The 15,174-nt window shown below is 36.5% G+C and overlaps 1 pseudogene; it reads right to left on the bottom strand.

Annotated features, from left to right (window-relative positions):
* The window catches only part of LOC129046669 (uncharacterized), a 70,911-nt pseudogene extending 66,977 nt beyond the window's left edge, over positions 1-3,934 (bottom strand).
* Between the last annotated feature and the right edge of the window lie 11,240 nt (positions 3,935-15,174).

Below are 15,174 nucleotides of genomic sequence, written 5' to 3'. Positions count from 1 at the left end.
TATTTAATTATGCATCACAGTATCAGTCTCCTCTACCCACTATTACTTGCTGAGGTTTGGCTCTAGATAGTTTGTTTTCTAAATTTAATTAAATATATTTAGTTTTATATCTAGAAATATGGAGACTTATGAAACTTATGGAGAAGCTGGATTGATTCAGATGGTTTGAAATGAGGTGGAATCCTCCAAAGAATAAAGGAAAAAGAATGCAGTTCTGTTGGTGCTTATTATTCATAAACGAATCTACACTATAGCTTATAGACCATGAAGATTATGATGTACCTCATGAGCTGCATGAATCTTTGAATGGATATGGAAAAGTACCAATGTCAAGTCACATGAGAATGTGGCCTCATGACAAAAACGGCAGCAGTGGGCAAAGAGTAAAGCACTGAATTTCCTCATGTTTAAAAACTTAAATGTGAAAGAAAAAGCCTTTCACCTCTTGGCCCACATCTGTCTGTGGAGATAGATACATGCAGGCTTGCAAACCTTGACAGGTTTCTCATGAAATGTAGGGCCGTATGTTACACAAAGTGGTCTTTCAGGTACAACTTGTACAACCATTTTTCTAACCAAGGCTCTTGCTGGAAAACTTTTTGTTCCAAAACATTTTGGTGTCACAAGGTTTGGTGTTGTTTTCCAAAACAGAGGGAGAGCTCACAACAGTTTGAGGTGATTCCCAGCCGCAGTAAGGTACAGAAAGTTGCTGGGAAGAAATGGGCCTGTTGCATTTCTGTTGATGAAGTGAATATATTTGTTATTAAGGGACTCTGTAGTTGATACTTATTTCTGTTGCACTGAATTATCTCCAAGCTCTTGATATTGAATAAGATAACAGTGAATCAAACAGCTATCTCAGAAATGTCCCAAGTCCATTATGAAAAGGAATGTCATCACCTGACTTTTTATTATTTTTATTTCCATTTATGAGAAATTGTTTACTTTATTTGTAGTGAATTATAAACATTAGCTTATTCTTATAGAAAAAAAACATGAAAAATAAAGATGTATACATTGAGCTGCAGTTTTTAGATCTTGAAGCTCCTTCTGACTACCAAATTTGTATTTATAGGGTTAGCACCCAAATATGAAAGTCTTTGTCAAGAACCCATTCATCTTTGACCCAGAACTCTGAGATTAGACTTCACACATATTTAGTGGCTGGTCACTTAACATTGGCCTATTTTATGCAAATAGTCTTCCATTTAAATAACAGTCATTTCCATTTATTAGAGTAATTCAATTTTCTAAGGACAGTCTAATCATACAGCTGCCCCATTATGCCATGGATGAATGTCGTCAAATACTTGTAATTACATTTAAAATCTGTTGCTGCTATTTAGCATTCTGTCACACCTGCAGCTCTATCAGTGGCTCACAGAGAGGAAGTACAGAGATCCCTGTCTTATCTAGAGAGCATATGGAGTACGTCCCTGTTCTAACCAGGATCACTATATTGGTGCATTTTGTAATGTTCATAAAGGGAAAATTACTAGAGCTTTGATGAAGAAAAGTTGAATTGACAATCATTTTACAGACATTATCTATAGGTAGTTCAGCAGAGGTGAATCACTGTAGTATTTGCACAGTATTTTAGAGAATCCTTCATCCATGTGAACAGTGAGCCTGGTTTTACTGCAGGCTGTTATACCACAAAAGAGGGGTGCATTTACAAGGCCTCAGTTTCTCATAGGTAGGAGAAAATATCCTAAAGGTCTTTTACAACTAAGCTCATCTGAGACCTCCCTCAAGAGGTTTTCCCTTAACTGGAATTTGTTGCAGGCTTATTGAAGCTTGTGACTTCTTCTACCACCAACACTGTTCAAGATGCAATAAGAGAGATTTTCATTCTTTTGTTGACTTCATCCCCTTGAAAGGGCCACATTCCTTCCTTTATTCCTTATTTGGGGCTCAGCTGAAAATTTTTTCAGTGGTCAGAAACAAAGTTGTCTTCTGCTTAGTAAATTACAGGTGCTGCAGTATATTTACACAAGAGCTTTGTTGGTTTACTGATGCCAAATCAATAGAATTATGTAAATCAGGAGAATCATGTGTGTTTTCAAGGATTTTAATACAAATTGCCATAACACTGCACTCTGAAGAAGGCAGCTAGAAGTTATTTGGCTGTATGTGCTAAACACAGAAAGTAATAGTACTTTAAATACTAAAATACTCTGGTGGAGTTTGTTCTTCATAAGTCAAGACAATCTTTCCTAAAAGATTATCTCCATATTGGGCTATTCACTCTCCAAACTTGTGTAGAGGTTCAATCCCAAATTCAAAGCACCTACAATCAAAGACAGGCATGAAATAGAAGGGAAAAGGGAGAAAATGCAGCCATCCTCAACTGCCTCTTCCTTGAATATTACAAATTAATTATTTATGTGAGACATTTTATTTGACACCACCTCTAGGAGGCATGTAGTAAGTCTTCCTTGTCTCAAGAAGGATATGATCTTGTCAGGCATCAGAGAGGCACAAAAGTAGCACTTACCACATTTTTTTTATTAGAGAGGCTTAAAAATCACCACTGATTTAGCTGAGATAAAAGTACATAGGACAAAAGTAGAGCTTTGGAGGAAACTTGAGGTAATGAAAAGAAACAATTTAATTTAGCAAGAAGGAAAGAGACAATAAGAGGGCTGAGGAGATCCAATAGTCTCTATAAATGATCTGGAGAGATGTAGTCGGAGGTCAGGAAAGCTGAAGACAGGAGTCCTGACAAAATGGGGATGAGAACCAAGACTCATTAGTCAGGTTGTTGCAGGAGATGGGTCAGAAATAAGTCCCCAGTATAAAATGGTCGTGGACTCACATATAGGTGGAACAGATAGAAAAAGCATATAGGAAAGCTGCAGCACTCTCAGTGTGAAAAGAAAGGTACTGAAAGAGATGCTGTAAAATTAGGCAGAGGGGTGGGCAGAAAATCAGAATAAATTTCACCAAACCATGCAAGGGATAGTATTTTGAAAGGAAAGATTGGATTGAAAGTGGAGTGGAATAGAGAGGGAAAAAGTGGAAGACATTCCAAGCAATTCCAAGATTTGGCTGGCTGAGAGGAGTTTCAGGAAAATGTTGAGACTGAAAGCTGATTAGAAGTGATTCAAGATGTAGTTACAGAAATGAATTAAATACTTCTGTTTGCAGAGCCAAAGAACTAAGATTTCTAAAAAGATAGAGCAGTGTGAATTACTGAAGGTAGGCTTGCCTGCAGCTTGGGGTATTGTGTAGGTAATTTTGTGGCCCATAACATCTATAAATTATTTAATCAGATTGAACCACTCTTTTTAGGTTTCTATGGAAAACAGCATTTATTTAATTTCTAATCATCTACCTGCAGAAAAAAATATCTGTGAATGCATGTCACTTCCCTTTGTAAATGCCTGCTACATCACACATCTCTGCAAAATTTATGTTTGCTCACCAAGCTTAGTTTTGTTGATTACAAATAAAAAATCATCATCAAGGTGGTGCCTGCATGACAAAATTAATGTGCAATACAATAAAGAATGATTTATCTCTTCTTCTTACAGCTGTTTATGCACTTGAACAATTTTTTAAGCACAAACTCCATAAGGAAATGTTGCAGTTGAGTAAATAACTTCTTCCCCTCCCATCACTGGGAGGAAGGTTTTCCAGCAGAAAACAGAGCCAGACAAGCCCAAACATTTTTTAAGACCCTGCCAGTCAAAGAACTGAAAAATTATGTGACTGAGTTTACAAAAGGGAGAGTCAAAACAGCCTAAAAAAAATTGCACAGGCTGCTAAATCAAATTTGCACTTGATGCTGACCTTCTTCAGCTCAGACCATAATTACACTGCACAGCCCAGCTGTCCAGTTTTCTGCCTCATCATCATCATCATCATCACCATCATCATCATCATCACCAGCCTCAGAGTTTTGAGGTAGTTTAAGGCCCCAGGCCAGCATTCCACAGGTGGACACTGACACAAAGCACAGAGCTCTGGGCAGTGTGAGGGACAAGGGACTGCAGCAGCTCTGTCTTGGGTCAGCTCACTCTGCTTTGGATCTGCTTCATTTGGAACAGACCAGCAAGGAGACAGAGGCACCATCACCCCCACAACCAGAATACCTGACACCATTTTCTAGTTTCTAATTTCATTTCCTACGGCCCAGCAGGGACATTATAATGCACTAATCTTCTGCAAGCTTAGAATAAACTGCTGCTTTAAAATTTAAATAACATTTTTCAGCTTATATCCTACTATTAGAAAAAAGAATTGTGAAATGTGGCTTTCTTATCTTCCCCAAAAGTTTAATTGATTTTATGGAAATGGAGGATTGTACCTTGAGCACTCTGGCTGCAAGCTTGAGAGAAGAAAATTGGTTAATATACTGTACTTACAGGACTGTAAAGCATTTGGCTTATTTCCACATTCTGAGCTACCACGTTCTTGCTGAATTCTCAGAGTGAGGAGTATTTAATACATATTTTAAAAAATTAATTGTATTAAACACAATGGGCTAAAATAGTATTTAAATAATTAAGGTTTATTTTTAAGTTATCATTTTTTTATTTGTACATTTTAAAAATTATAAATTTTTTATCATCTATAGTATAGTATCTTATTATCTATAGTATCTATCTTGATTATCTATATTCTGCATTTCTCTTCAGCTTTATAGGAGTCTATAGAAATGACTCTTTCATTAACCAGCATTTTAAACATGGACTAGCCAGCATCTAAACCTTAAGCATCATTTTCAATGATCTGGAAGAAAATACAAAGTGATATCTGGTAAAACTTGAAGAGCATGTAAAAATTGGTAGAGTGGCAAGTAATAAGGCAAATGTTCTGTCGAACAACCTGTCCCAGCTGGCTAGGTGGCTTCATTTGAACAAGATAAATTTTAATAAGGACAAATGCAAAGGCATAAATCTAGGCACAGGGAATGCAGGTCAAATTTATAGGATGGAACACTGAAAAAAATTGATTCTGAAACTGTAGGGGGGCAAGCAACTGTCTGTGAACTCCCAGGGCAATGCTGTGTCTAAATGAACTGATTTGATCCTTTGGAAAGTAAAGGGACATTGAAAAGAAGCAGATTATTTTCATTATTTCCAAATTCAACTCATGTCACCAGGGCTAGAACACTCTGTTTAGTCTGGGGTTTGAATTTTTAAAGACATATGAAGAAACTGAAAATATTTAAAAGTCAGTTAAAGCATATTTTGACACCGGAAAAATCTGCCTTAAAGCCAGATAAGATCAATATGCTTAGTTTAATCAAGAGAATGCTAGAAAATACTTCTTCATCCTGAAAGAAGCTCAGAGTTAACCAGCAGAAAGTATGGAAGGATATATATAAAAGTCTTAGGTGTTTAGAGGAACTTGTGCATGTTATGTGTGCAGAATTCATATAGATAGATGGCAAATTAAACTCATAAATAGTTCAATTCTGCAGCAGTAGAAGGTGTTTTCACTTGCTTCCTGTGAATACCAATATGAAGGATATAATTTCTCTTAGAATAAGAGATTGGAAGTGGTAATTTCCCAGAAATCAGGAAAACAGCCAACACCGGAGTTAAGGAGAAGACATTGCCTTACCACCAATCATGTTCAGACCAGACAGGAAAGACACACGTTGAATCAGCACCTGAAAACAGTATGAAGAATATATTTTCTTTTACCATCCCTTCATAAAGGAGGGACAAAGGGATATGGAGCAGCTAGTCAAAGAAGGATTAAGATAAAATCAGATCTGAATGGAGGATGAAGCTACATATGGAGATATTACATGGGGGGATAAGGCGTTGGAGGTCTGGGGTTTGGGTCTGTGGGTTTTTTTAAACCACAATGTTGGAAATAAAGAAGAATACAGAGAAAGCTGAAAGGATGATTCCTTTAGAACCACCTTGCCAAATATGGCCAATATCAATTTTCAATAAAAATTAAATGGTTTGTTTGCTTGAAAACCAGCAACACTTACTGTATTACCCCACCAAAAAAAATTTAAAAAAAACAAAACCTCTATAAACCTGGTGTGCCTACTATCAATTTCTTATCTTCTTACATACAGGAAGAGAGAAAATGTTCTGTAATATCAGGAGAAGTTTTGTGCAACAAAGCACAGTCTGTGTGAGCCTATATGAGACTTCAAATAGTAATTGTCTTTTTAATCAGACAGCAAAACCCAACATGTAGAATTAAAATGAGGTGTACTTCCTTACGCTGCAGATACCTGTTGCAAAATAAAACTCATGTGCTTGATTTTCCATAATCTGGAATCTATAAATCAAGATTCAATGTTTATCTAAAAAATGCATTTCAAAAGTACGGCATCATGCAAGAGTTTCTCAGACATGTTATGCAGGAAGCCAGTCTCCATTATTTTTCCAGCTATGAATTCAATGAATCTGTGAAAAATAGAAGCATTCCTAAATCCCACTGCAGCAGAAAAGATAAATTGAAACAGAGAGAAACAACAGACAGACTGTGTACTAAATGAATCCTCACTTCCTGGGGAAGGGTAGGTGAGCCAGCTTTCTTAAAAATATATTTTTTTAGAGAACTGGAGGCAAGGAAAACTCAGAAGGGTAAGAGGGGTATCAGAAATTAAAATGAACATCCATATGTTTTCATATTTCTTCAGACTGCATCTAATAATTCCAAGGACACTCATAATTAACCAAGGATCCATAATTTCCTTTCAAAGTGCTGTACACAGAGTGACTAATCACCTGGAAATACTTTTAATTTGTTAGGTTTTCAGCATCAGCTTCGTTTTTAAATGCTTAAATATTGCTTATTATTAGCCGGAAGTATTCTGTGTGATGTTTCCAAATAAATTCTTTTTGTATCTTTAAAACCTTCTCTGTTAGAGAGAACAGTATGAAATATTAATCTGTAGTAATTTACTTTAGATTATGCTGATTTCATTTTGTCAGATACATGGTAATATTTAGAGCAATAAATAATAATAACAATGTAGATAATTTCTGCAGGGAGAGAAAATATGTACAGATAATAAATCTATAATTATGTAAAATATAAAATGCAGTATTTTTAGTGACAGTGGGTTCCATGATAAATAGCTGGTAGGAAGCAAATTGGGAGGAAGAAAGGGAGCAAAGATAAAAATTATCAAATTATTTAGGTTTATGGCACAACCGTTTTCTTCCTGAATATCAAATTAACTTACAATTGAAAATAAGACTTTGGTCAATATCAGTGGCCCTGAATTTAAAGCTTCAGAGATTATTTTTATCAAAAATCATCTCAGAATTACAGCACGGGTGAAAATAATTTTTAAAAATACGAATGCATAAAGAAAGTTCCTCTTCAAATTTCACATTGTGGCAATTCCTACCAAAACCAGCATTACTTTCTGTGACTGCAAATTCTGCAGAGCCTTTACCTCTCCCTTTTCCCAAGGATTTTCGAAAATATAACCTGTTCACTTATTCTCCTATCTGAACAAAAAAAGAAACAGCATTTTCCTGAACATCAATTTTTACCTCTTCCATGATGATTTATAAGATTGCAGTTTCCCTTTTATTCAGTCAAACAGACATCTGTATTCTCATTGCAGCTGACCTCTGAATGCACCGTGGGAAGCAGGAAAGTTTGATACCAGCACTGCAGGGCACCCTCTCCTTACAGAAGCAATGACTGCTTGAGCAGCAGGAGACTCTGTGAGAAACGTCTTAATTCCAATCATTCAAAAGATGACTTCTTCATCAAAATGATCCTGGAGCCCCTGATCTGATTCTTGAAAATGAAAATATTGAAGGAGCAGTGTTTAGTCAAAGAAGGATTTTGTTGGAGCAGATGCAGTAAACAGGGCCTTATTTTTCTGGAATGTCTCCAAGAAATGAACCTGCAATTCTTTGTAAATTGACCACACTGTTTTTACCTCCAAACTATTATTTTAACCCAGGTTAGACTTACTCTATCTGTGCTCCCTAGTGCATTCCTATCAGTTATTAAATAAAAAGGAATAACCTTGGAGTGGTGTCATTAAAGGCATTGCTTCTCACAATATATTTGGAAGTCACACAACAGGTACACAACAATGAAATCCTACAATGAAAGCAACATTTTCTGAAAGCTTTTCTTTTCTAGTATATTAAAACAAATAATATTTTAAACTAGGAGGTTTCAGGCTTCTTTTAAAGGTTCTTCCAAGAAAACTGTGCCCAAGCATTTGGTTTGTTTTGAGGGAAGGGGGTAAGGTGGTTTGTTTGTTTTTTTGTTTTTAATGGGGAAGTAGAGGCAAGAGCACTCTGTGGCCACTGCAGGAAAGTACAGCAATGACATCACAGCAATGCTACTTTCTGCAAAGTTGCAGATCAATCCCAAAATGGTATTAGCTCTAGCAGACACTTGGGAAATAAAAATATCAGCTTGACTTACAACTGCAAATGTTAAAGGCTAAGAAAAAAAGAGGAAACTATAGGGTCAGCTGCAAATATCTGAAGCTGCTGAAGAAAGAATAGCATCATGTCAGTCTAAAGAAAAATGCATCTATGGAAAAGAAAATATAGGATAAAAACAGTACTGCAGGAAAACATCACAACAGAATAGGTACCACATCAGAGACACATTTGAGATGGAATGATGTTAGCAACAAGACACATAACTAGGAAATGTCCAGCATGAGAAGAATACAGTATGAAATATAATAGATGTGGATGACAAATGGAGGAAAAGGAAAAGCAAAGATAGTCCGAAGGAAAAAAAAACTATGAGAGATTTTAGTAGCAGCTCTGAGTATCTGTAGTTTAACCTTTCAAAACAGAACTTCTGAAGCTTTCCTAAGAGATGGTAAAAATCATCACTATTTACAGATGTGTACAGTTGTTTCTATTTGACATAGATATTTGTTAAATGCCATAGGGATATGCAGAGAACTTCTTCAAAATGAAACACCAAATTCCAGACATAACACAAAAAAGCTAAATTTAAGTTGTTCAGAAACAACATTCACACTCAAAACTTTCTGAAACTGGGTCTTTCAATATTCTGAGGTGCAGAATAATCTTCCTTTCAAAACACCAATACTGAGATAATGTTGTTTGCATCATTTTTGAAGTCAACACTTCTGTTTATCTAAATATTCTAACAAATTAAAGTTCTAAGAAGTGTGAATTTGAGATTTACAGATCAGTTCAACAAATATTTTAAGCAATATTACTTCCATAACTCTGAGAACAGAACCAGAATCTAGGATAGCATATCATGATAATAGAGAAATCCCCCCCAAGGAGTAATTTAGCTACTTTTGATCTCCAAGTTGAAGACTAACTAAGCATGTTGCTAAAAAGAGTGGAAGTTGTTACTTATAAACTTCCAGGGACAAGTAGACATCTTAAAATCTAATTCTCAAACAATGTGTAAAGAAGTCTATCTGGTTTTGGCCAGTCAGATGCCTTTAGAAGCCATTCTAAAGACCATTCATGTTGCTCTACCATAAAATGTGGAAAATCGCATTTACTTTTGTTATCAATTCTCTGGGAATCAAAATGTCTCTATGAAGCCAAAACAGCTGTAGATTCATTCTGGAGAAACCTGCATTGTTCACGTAGAAGATTCTCTAGCCTAAAACTATCTAAAGAGTGGAATACTGAAAGGCACAACATTCTTCAATTAGTTCTGGAAAGAGAGGAACAATTAAAAGGATTTGCTTTCCTGCTCATCTGTTTTACCTTTAACTGTGGTGAACTTATAATTTAAAATTACTCAGAAACAACTTATTTTTCTTTAACTTATGAAGACCTTACAACGCAACATCTCACAGCCAAATGCCATTTAAATTTGAAGACCTAAGAATTAATTCAAATATGATAAGATTTCCTTCCTCAGAACCTCTTTACAGGTTTGGTGCAATACCTGAGGGCTGGCTCTACTCACCGATAGTCCAGCTGACTATCTCCAATGGTATTTTCATGAGCTAAAATATGACCAAAGCACTACTTTTGACTGCAAGAAATAAGTTAAAAAGCACAAGCCCTCTATTAGTCATGGTCACTGATCTTCTGTACAGCCTTACAAAACAGGGACACGGCCTTATACACCCTTATCTTATGTAGCACTGCTGCCTTTTGTAGAAAATGGTACATATCTTTGCAAGGCAGCAGAGAATTTTGCAGTCTGAGATCTCAAAATAAACAAAACAGTATCTCTACACTAATATTCCATTTTTCTAGTCCCTGTAAGTCTTGTCTCCATTTATTCTACATCTACTAAACCACCAAGCATGCACCTCACTCTGTTGGTGTCATACAGGAGCTTAGTTTGCCATAAATTTTCTCTTTGCCAACAACAAAATGCATGAAAAAGACCAAAGTAGCTAGAGCACCTGTCTTCACTAAAAATGCAAGTCCTGCTCCCTTGGTGCAAGGTTATGCACCTTCCAGCTGGGGCACAGCTGGACAGATCTGTGCCTGCAAAGAGACAGAATGCAGGGACAGGTCCCAGTCCAAGGAGAAGTTGGGATTTAGAACAGAGAAGCCATGGATTTGCTACATTACAGAGATCCTTGCAATTTTTTTTATTTATACCCATAAACCAGCAACCCTTTTTCTTTCAGACCACTATTCTTCCCCACAAGGTATGAAAATACTTGGTTAAATTACTACATAAGGACCTCTGGATTCTTTGCCATTCTTTCCCAAAATGGCTGAATTTTGTGTGAGATTCTACAAGGCACTTTGAGGGATTTTTCTTAAGATAAAATGTTAAATGAACAAAAGCCTGTAGAGACTGCATGACCCTGCTTCAGCAGCTGCATTATTTGATTCACTGGAGTTGAATCAAAAATTGTCAGATCCAACAGAATGTTCACAGGCGCAGTGAGCTAAAGTTTGTAGCTGCAGTTGGAAACCTAACAAGCACTTCTTCAGCTCATTTTTATTCTTATGTTTGGCAGGAAATATCACATGTAAATGGATATGTGGCAGGGTCTTAACATTCAGAACCTTGCTGCACAGGGGACTGCACTGCATCTTCAAAGCACTGTACTAATTTTTCAAACTAAAACCAGAAATCTATATCACTAAAAATGAAAGTTACCTAAAGCTTCAGCTTTTAAATCACCAGTTGGCAAGAGATCATATATATGAAGAACATTTAAAAATATTGGCAATTCTATGGCAAATTAATGCTGAAAAGATTTAGCAGGTCATATTAACCTCTTTTCCATCTTGTTTCTGTAACTTCAGCAAGATAGTTGCTTATGATATCACCAGAACACATCACTGAAATCAGAACCTCCCAGAATAAGTCCTGGGAGATTCAAGTTAGAAGTCAAACTGAGCTTCCTAATCAGTAGATTTCTTTTTGAAAGCTACTTGGATTAATAAAAGAACAATTACTTTCACTCTCAATCTTCTTCTAAATTGTTGTAATCTTGGATATATAGAGTTGTAATGTGATCACCTTATGCTAAATTGATTTTTCTATTCTACAGAGCAAAGTGCTTTTCAGTTCAGAGCTCAGCAATACATGCAGCGAAGTTATCATGATCAAAATACTCCTTTCAGTATCGGAAATGTGAGACAGGCACAGTATATTGCTTTGCTGTGAAATTCTAATATAAATGTGGGTCACTGCTATATTCAGATTTCTAAAATGAATGTTTCGTTCCTTGCAATAAATTAATTTTTTTCCCCTTTTCACTGCAGGATTTTTCAAAACCAGATACATTGCTTTTGGAAATCACATATATCCTCATGAGACAGATAAAGTCATCTTATGTTGAATGGAAGTCAAGACCTACAAAATCTAATACATCTTTTGAATCAAATATATGCTCTACTAAATCTTAATGGTATTATGTATATTGAAAGCTAAACTGATGAATCACTGGATAAATTAGCTAGCAAATGCATGACAATATAGTATTTATTAAAATGGATCAGCGATTTTTTTCAGCTCTTACAACCTCATACATCAACTCTTGAAGAAGTCTTTAAAAATGCAGAGATTGTAGAGAAAGGCAAGAGACACAGGTAAAAAATAGACCAGAAATGGGCAATCTGTGTGTGATGATATGGTATGCTGCTGTTTTGCTGGTAGGGTGGAATCATTAGGGCTTTCAAAGAAATGCAACATCGCTATTAATCAGATGTAAGCATTTATCTGGAATTTTACAGTTAACAGGTAAAAACAAAAAGGCAACAACTTCCAAAAAATTACTTCATATTTGGAGGAAGAAAACCTAGACCTTAATGAAAGACTCAATAAAGTAGATATATTCACTCAAGAAATTAACAATAAGATACATAATGCACACAGTTTTGGTTTTAATCTCTGTAAATATTATTTAGATATGATTTTCAACAACATAATGACCATTACTAAAAATTACTCCAAAATTTCTTACAGTGAATTCTAATTAAGAGAGCATGTTTCAAAAACTCTGTTGTCACTCTACTTCCAAAATATCTGCCCTGAAAGTTCCAGAAAAGATCTGAGAGCCCATGTTCACTTAACCTCCTCTATTTTCCTGGGAAAACTGAAATCTGTGATTACACTGGAATGATAGTTTCCTTAACATCACTCCATTTGCACCATTGTGAGGATTCTAGTATTATCTGTCAGAATAAGTGGTCCAGAATTGATTCCAATTTGCACATCTGTTACATTTTTTGACTTTTAATTAAGAAAACAGGCAGATTGCAGAACCACAGAATGGGTCAGGTTGGGAGGCATCACAATCGGCCATCTGGTCCAACCTCCCTGCTCCAGCAGGGTCACCCCAGAGCACATGGCACAGGATTGTGTCCAGACTGTTCTTGAACAAGTGACTCCATGCCTTCTCTGGGCTACCTGTGCAGTGTGTGGTCCCTGCACAGTAAAGGAGTCCTTCCTCATATTCAGGTGGAACTTCCTGGGCATCAGTTTCTGCCATTGCTTCTGTCCTATTGCTGGGCACCACTGAGCAGAGCCTGGAAACCTCCTCTGATACCTCCCTGCAGGCACTGACAGAAATTGATGAGGGTCCCTCTCATTTATCTCCTCTCAAGGCTGAACAGGCCCAGCTCCCTCAGCCTTTCCTCACAAGAGAGATTCTCCAGGACTTCAAGCACCTTTCTTGTCACCTGCTGAATCCAGGAGCTCCATGTCTCTCTTGTCCTGAGGAGCCCAGGACTGGACACAGCACTCCAGGTAAGGCCTCACTGGGGCTGAGCCGAGGGGCAGGATCACCTCCCTCAGTCTGCTGGCAATGCTTCTCCTAATGTTCCCCAGGACACCATTGGCCTTCTTGGGCACAAGGACTCACTTCTGGCTCGTGGAAAGCCTGTTGTCCACCAGGACCCCCAGGTCCTTCTCCTCAGAGCTGCTTCTCAAGACGTTGGCCCCCAGCCTGTGCTGGTGCCTGGGCTTATTCCCTCCCAGGTGCAGGACACTGAATCTGAATTTCAGACAGTTCTGCTCCACCCATCTGCCCATCCTGTCAAGAGCCTTCTGATCACCAAATCCAACCCTTAACCCAGCCCCAGCATGTTCACCATCAAACCAAATCCCCAAGTGCAGCATAAGTAATACAAAACAAAAGCAAAAGGGGGGCTTGAGAGGAGTGTCACTTTAAACTTTTGAAAATGAGATAATAGAAAGACAATATACAGTGAGACAATATTGACAGCAATAGATATTCCAATTTACCAATAGATTTAAGTGCCTTAATACAACCTTCTATTTGGAAAGATCTGTAGCATATATCTATGACTTAAGAATTTTCTTTAACTCATTTGATTTTTGTGGTTCTAATATCCATATATTCATGTACATATGTGTTTATATATATATGACCTATACCTATTTATACATATATTTATGTACACATTTATATACAAAATACAGGTATTTATTACAATATATGGAAGCCAATATCCCTCCCTGCTTAGAATTCATTAACTTGTGCCTTTTTCCCTCAAAGACTGTAACAACTTGCTTACACATTTACCTAATTTAACGCTCCACTAAACATTTCTGAGTCTTTGCAAAATTTTATTCCTTTTAAATATCTTTTGTTTTATGGCTTCTACTCTCTTAAATATTATTATATTACAAATAATATTCACTGTTAGGCTTATTCTATTTCTGTTTTTTTAATGTGGCAGGTTATTTGAAAAGCATTCTGATTTCTGATAGCCAGCAAAAAATTTATATTTGCTTTGCAAATATATTGCACCCCTGCCTCAAAAAATGAAGCATACAGTGTGTTTCATTATTGCATGTTCACTATAATGTTGGGAGGTATCAGTCTATCACCCTGAAGAGCTTGCAGTTTTCATGGTCATACATGGCTAAAGCTTTTTAACATTTTATGGGAGTCTATGTCACATTTCAAAATCCAACTATGAGTATTGGAACCTGGAAGTACTGAAACTGGGAGTATTGAAGGCAAATTATATTTGCTTTCAATACATGTTAGGCTTCTTTATGCCCTTTGAAATTAGGACACTGGACACTTCTGAAAATTTTATTTCATGATCATTCTTGTTATTTCTACTGCCTAATAATTAAGGCAATTAGATTTTTTTTTTCTGCATTCCTGTGATTAGCATGCATTTGACATACACAACTGATTATTGGATATGGGACTGCTTTACATTTCTGAATTAACACCACATCATCAAAAGTAGAATGTTCCTGATGAAAGCTAACAGCAAAATTTGAGGTAGAGCAAACTGATAACACAGGTCCTTGTCACTGAATGGTAAAATTCACAATGCTCCATGAACAATGCAGCCACAAAACTGTGAGAATGTCAGCACAGTTCACGTGTTACGAAATTTTTACTTTCTTTTATACTAGGTTACAGGTTTGGAGTTTTTAAAATGAGGGTGTAAAAAATTTGCATAGGAAATAGCAACCACAGCTCAAGATAAATCTTATATTCATCACAATTTATGCTGTTAGATTACCTTTGTCATAGGTCCTCCTAGGGGCACCTTTCTAGAGGTCTATTTCTTTAAAAATCCCGTAATGCAGATAAAGTAAAACATATGCAGTAATGATTTAGCTGAGATGCTACGCTGTGTCTACAACAGAGTCCTTCTCTGACCTTGCCAAGTTTACAGACTGTGCCAATAACAGAGCTGGGATTTGAAAACTGACTGATTAAAATTTTGCTCACTAGGATAAAACACTTGAAATGAATCATCTAATTTTCCAGCATGTCCTCAGGTTGCTGCAGGC

The sequence above is a fragment of the Molothrus ater genome, chromosome 4 (assembly GCF_012460135.2).
Source record: "Molothrus ater isolate BHLD 08-10-18 breed brown headed cowbird chromosome 4, BPBGC_Mater_1.1, whole genome shotgun sequence".
Classification (NCBI taxonomy): Eukaryota; Metazoa; Chordata; class Aves; order Passeriformes; family Icteridae; genus Molothrus; species Molothrus ater.
This window is presented reverse-complemented; position numbering and strand designations above follow the sequence as displayed.